Here is a 6294-nt window from a genome sequence, read left to right on the forward strand (position 1 = left end):
CAGCGTTTTCAAGGGTGAAAAGGCTGAGGGAGATCAGTTGGGCCAACCCTTCACCTTACCGAGGAGAGAACTTAGTCCCAGAGGGATTAAGAGACTCACTCATCCAAGGTCGTTCAGAGCTTTGCAGCAGCATAAGAAGCTCCAGAACCTGGGCTTCTGGCAGCTGCTGGCTCTTTCTCAGACGCTGTGTTCTATCTCCAAAAATAAGCTCTCCCACCAATGGCTTCTAGAATAGCTTGACTTTCGCATTCTGGTCTAAAATGCACTTCCTATAATTTTCCCGTCTTTAGAAATTATGTTTATGGGACATCGGGGCAGGAGAATTAGTCCTCAATTCATAATAGATAAGGTTTACAATTTTAATAACGGAAGTAGAACTTCAGGGAAACTTTACAACTGCCCTATCAGCCCACCACGCTTAGGTTTTATGTTAATCCAGGATTACTCACCCAGTGAATTTACACACTTTGGAAGAAGCGCAAGACTTGGAAATAGAAATAGCGAACAGAAGGACACATGTGCAGCGGGAGTCTGATTCCCAGCCTTTCTGGAGTTGTAAAAGCCTGCTGTTATTTGGTGGCTTCTGTGAAACAGGACTGACACATTGCTTATTTCCTTTAAAAAAAAAATATGAAGTAGAATTAATTTATTTTCATTTTAAGGCTTGGAAGCACTCCTGGAATTAACCAGAGATACCCTGGAGAATGAGCTGTAGGGATGAGAATCACTGAATGAGAAGCTGAAAATCAGGAGGTAAGACCGCGTATGTATCAATCCACATTCAGGCACGACATTGAGCATGACTTATAAAGTCATTTGTGTCCTTTAAATAAATAGATAGTGATAGATTTTCAAAAAGGGTGGAGGGAGGGAAAAAGCTATTCAGGAAACGCTGGTGTAATCCTGCTGTTTTCAGAAAAAAAGGGAAGTCGTGGGTCTAATTTCGTGCCATGGTAGGCATTAGTACTCAGAGTAAATAAAATTGCCTACTAAAATAAGATATCTTTTCTCTGAATGTCATCTGTTTATCCACTCTTCTAAGTAAAATTAATAGCAAAGGTAAAGAAAAGCGTGGCTCATCATATGGGGCAGAAGCTTTGAAAGAAAAGGAAATATGTAAAGCTTTCTCTCAACATCAAATCAATATCTCATTTTCTTAGTGATTAATTCAAAATGAGCATCCAGCTCCTAATGTTTTAACTGATATATGATCCCAATCTTTTATTTACTCTCTATATTTCCAAGGCGGGATCATTTTAGTGGCAGCTGGTCGTTGCATTGATAACTCCCTGATTTAGGTCAGCGGAACACGTGCAGGTGATAAAAACAGTTTTAGGTATCTCGCAATCACGATACAGAAATATTTTCTTCATTCTTTTAGGCCAGCAAGCAACGACAGGTATTCAAAGCATCGGACTGTCAACACAGTGAGTTCTGCTGTCGCCTGCATCATAATCTGTTTCTTAGTAACACTTAGTCTGAGCAGCCGTAATAGAATTAATTATACTTCATTTTGCTGCCTTTAACAGTATTGACCAAATTTAAGAACAAATGAGAAGTGCTTATCAAGCTTGAAGAAAATAATCCATCAGTGGCACAATTTAAATTCTCTGCAGTTCTCTTATTAATCAAAGTAACACTTACTATCCTATCTCCACTTCCCATTAACAGTCATTAAGCCCTGCTGCTGATTGAAGCAATTTCTTTAGGGATCTCAACCTCATTTTTAAGAGAACCTTCTTTAGTGGAAAACAATATCATATAAACGCAGCAACTTAAGAGAGAGGGAGAAGGTTCTTCAATCATGTTCTGACCTTGATAGTTTTCAATGGTGTGAGTTCAAAAAAGTACCCAGCTGTGATTCTGGAAACTTCGAGAGTGGATGGGCTGTCCTTGCCTCAGCACCTGAAGGAGGCACGACTCGAACAGGCAAGGCTTGGATTTGGCTCAAACCGCTTGCCAGCCTCTCTGGAGCACTATGGCCCTTGTTCTAGTCTTTGGCTCACAGTGGCTGATGCTTCTCAGAAAAACGGAATACCCCAAGAAGGGCTTACCAGGCATACCTCTGTTTTGAGTTGTCGTTCTGAGTAGGCGCGTGGTAGAGAGGTAAGACCAAGGAGTGTGGGGCCGGAAGACTTGGGTTTGAGGCAACACTCATACTTCTAAACCAGGGGATCTTGAACAGCTTATCCAGTCTTTCTGTCTCCATTTTCCTCTGAAATGGAAATAAGAGTACCATCGGCTCCGCATTGTGCACAGCACACAAGAAAATGTATGTGAAAGTCTTTTGAAATTGTCAAATGCTATACAAATGTTAACTCATCAAGCCCTAGAAGTCATGGACGGTGTTTCGTTCAGTTCTGTCCCCAGGCTCTCGCCCAAGGCTGAGACATAGTAGGGGCCCAATAGGTGTTGAAGTAATGCCAAAGAAGCCCTATTTCTAAACGTGAGAATAATGTAATAAAGCCGCATCATGTAATTTTTCAGAAATACCTGCAATGGTGTGGAGTGGAAGGGGCCATGGATGTACAAAGCAGGGCTCTAGGGCACTGAGAAGAAAACCGAAACACTACGAGAATCCAGGGAATTTGGAGGGCCACGCCCTGCCCCTGAGATGTTCCCAGAGGCCAGAAGAGAGTAGACTTTGGCAGGGAGTGCACCGCCTTTCCTTGAAGAGATGAAGGGCACCTTCCACCACTTAATCTCTGGTAAGACATTCAGTGTACGATTCCCGGCTCGAAGAAATGAAACGCTGAGCTGAATTTTTGGATCACAAGAGTTCTGTGATCAGTGTGACTGAGGAAGCGGTGACCTTAAGAGGAAAATGCCCAGGGGATGTTGGTGACTGGTACGGGAAAGCCTGCCGGTTTGGTCATGCTAGGCAAGATGAGGTGAGGAACCGTTTCCTCACCAGGTGCCCAGTGCATTCCGCGCCTGGAGGTTGGACGTCACAGTGATTGACAGCACAGCTTGGGGAACTTACTAGGCTGGTAAGAGTCAAGTCGGCAAGTCGCACGCAAAGCAATCACATATCAGGATGGGGTCTGGACTCGGGCATAGGCTCTGGGCCTGCATCGTAGCTGTTCTACTAGCATTTTGTGTCCAGACATCTAATAATACTCTGGAATCTCACCTCCTCGCACGCCTAACCCCTTGGACACCAGTGTTTCCTTTCGGTTATTCATTGTAATTCACCATAATCCTAATGTTTATAAAAGCCAAATATGGCATGGCACTGGTTATAAAATTTCAAGGCAGTAAAAACACTCAGTATTCATCCTGCTCAATCTTATCCACGAGGAAACAGACTCCGGTCCAGTGCTGTGCCTGAGGCCACCCAGCTGGGCACAGTTGGCCATCTTGAGCCCGTTCAGAAGTGACCTCGCTCCTTTGCACAGCCTTCTGAGATCTGCTACGAAGCTCTTCTCTTTCCCCCAGAGGAGGCCGTATACCTTTGAAGGAGATCCACAGAGATCTCTCAGGAAGGATTTCAGCATGCCTGTCGGATTCTTATGTCTCCGTTTTAAACACGGAACCCTTTTGCTTTGGGCTGGCTCAAAGAGAAAGGTTTCAGAGATCGGACAGGTGAGGTAGATCCATCATTTTTGTTTAATGGTCAAAGTCCCAGGACAGATCAATCAAGACCTGGATCTGAATTTGCTTGGCCAGCATAGACGTGAAGACGCCTTTCAATAGGCTATTGGGCCTGATGTATAAAGAGAATCATACAATCGATGTAGATGTGGAACAACCTCAAATTCTGATGACCACTGACATCTCCGGCCGCAGACCAGGCCCCCCTCTTGAGATGTTCCCGGAGGCCAGAAGAGAGGAGACTTCGGCAGGGAGTGAATTGCCTTTCCTTGACGAGATGGAGGGCACTATCCACCACTTAATCTCTGATAGACATCCAGTGTATGATTCCCATCTCGAAGAAATGAAACGCTGAGCTGAATTTTTGGATCAATGGAATACCTACTCCTGTTAAAGCACTTAAAAAGGAAAACATCTACAAAACGTCCCATTAGGCTGACAAATTTATAACACCATGAAAAGCGTGCCAGCAGTTTCAAAGCCGAATAGAGCGTTGTGTTTAAAGAGTATGAATGGATTTGAGTTCAGCCATATTTCATCCACACGAACAAGTTTAGCTATCACATCTCTTCCCAATATTTCCCACATTTACTTTTAACTAGGCATATGTACGCCATGACAGAATATGGACATCATCTTAAAAAATAAGTTGTAAAATGAATGATATTAAATGGACTTTCACAGCGTGAAGACATGGAAATATATTCTCATCTTGATGTGCAGGGCTGTACAGACATAAATGCCATTAGCATTAATGGTAATTATGTGCGTAAATCCCCATGCTCTGGGTGAGAATATGCCCCTTAGTTTGCAAGTACAATGACGGGCTCATTTTTGAGATTAGAAACAGCTGAGGCTTCCCCCCCACTCCTCACCCCCTAACTGGGAGACATATACAGAGTGGCTCAGAGCATAAAGTCTGATCGGCCCCTTTCACGAAACACGCGATTCAAGCACTTTAAAATTCTTTCGCCTCAGCAAAGCTGGAGACGTAGGAAAAAAGTCTCTACCTGCAGTCTGAGTTTCCCAGTAATTTACGCTACGGCATTCGTAGTTTCTTGTCACCTGCCCGGGGTGGTTACCCTACTGGAGCTCTGCACGCTCACAACGAATTCATTTGATTATGGGCTGATAACTACCGAGAATACTAGTTTTCAGTCGACCCAGAAAGGACCGCGTAGCTACGATGAAAATTTGTGGAAAGCACGCAAATTTGGTATCCTGTTTACCAAGGCCAGTGTGCTCTAATCTCATTGAAACAGGCAGGCAGGTGATAGTGCCAGGGAAAAGGATCACGTCTTCCCTTTTTAAGCCTTACGTTAACAAGGCAACATGACCCAAGTATTCGGTTAGGCCTCACTTCACACAGTAGGAAAACAAAAAAGTCCTCTTTGCCCAAAAGTCAGAAGACATTTCACACAGCGGGCCGACTGTTTTATAACTTCACAAACACTCCATCAGGGGAAGATGGGACGAAGAGACACATGTAATTAAAATATACTAAAAGAAACAAGCCATTGCGGCTTTCAATTACCATGGAACGAAGAAGCAACCATATTATTTCTACAAACTATTTTCACTTAGCACAGTTCAGATGGAATTATTGCCATGACCTTTTAAAAATGTGAAAGAGTGAATCAATACCCTTTCAGAGGCAAGATTACAGGACCAGAATTGGCCGTGCTCTAATAGTATTTCTGCATCAGAAGGCAGTTGAAACCTAATTATCGTCAATCACATACAAGGTAGTGCCACGTACTGATGAGCCCAGGCAGACAGCAGCGTGCACGGGAGGGTCTGTGAATGAGGGTCTTCGACAGGGAGGAGCACGTGTGCTGAAGGGGCCGGGGCATCCGGGAAGCCCGAGGCCAGTGGAGTAAGGCTTACAGGTGACTTATAGGGACTGTCACTCATTTACAATAACTAACACCGGCCTGTCAGAAACAGCCACCTGTAAATGATGTATGAGTGGCTGGCAGCCTGCCATCCCCCCATAGACCTTGCAGCCAAGAATCACATTTTATTGTCGAGGTCATCGGAATGCTTACTTGGATACATGCCATATATTATTAAAAAATAACAAACAGCCAATCAGCAACGCTTCTTAAGGCTCAAGGGCAAAATAGCCAACCTGCTTACAGAAAATGGGAAAGCAACATCCAAGCTCCGTTTTAGCAGGTGATTTTTTTTTAATTGCTTCTCTCCACATAGAAAGAAACCACACTGTGGAGAGGCCCGAGGCAAGTGATACAATGTCAGATGGAGAGAATATATTCGGATATTCACTTTTCCTGGGCTGTTTTATCCATGATGCCAGCACCAAAAATAAACTTCTCTTCATCAACAACGACAGCCCCAACTGCTACGCTATGTGCTGGTGATAAGCTTCCAGGCGGTGAAAGCCACAGAAACCAGTTAGCAAGGCAAGGAGATAAGGATGTCTGGTTTGATTTTTCTATTCAATTCCATCTTTTTGGAATCTGCCGGAGAGTACCAAAATGACCCTGCATCGCACAACAAAATTTTTCTTTGCAACCAATCGTTTCATATACTATCAGAAGGCCATATACTGTTTTTAATTTGATCCAATAGCCGAGGTATGGGTAGAAGTTTCAACAATGTTTCAACATAAGAAACGTACAACACTATCAAATGTTAGAGATACTGGGGCGCCTGGGTGATTCAGTCAGTTAAGCCTCT

General features: G+C 43.8%; 1 protein-coding gene across 1 annotated transcript in view; it reads right to left on the reverse strand.

The window, feature by feature from the left end:
- Positions 1-2062: 2062 nt before the first annotated feature.
- SKAP2 (src kinase associated phosphoprotein 2) overlaps positions 2063-6294 on the reverse strand; it is a 194147-nt gene continuing 189915 nt past the window's right edge. Inside the window, exon 15 of the transcript XR_006211749.1 lies at positions 2063-2215. The gene's annotated coding sequence lies outside the window, so the exon portion shown is untranslated. The remainder of the gene's footprint in view (positions 2216-6294) is intronic.

The sequence above is a fragment of the Panthera tigris genome, chromosome A2 (genome assembly GCF_018350195.1).
Source record: "Panthera tigris isolate Pti1 chromosome A2, P.tigris_Pti1_mat1.1, whole genome shotgun sequence".
NCBI classification, from domain to species: domain Eukaryota; kingdom Metazoa; phylum Chordata; class Mammalia; order Carnivora; family Felidae; genus Panthera; species Panthera tigris.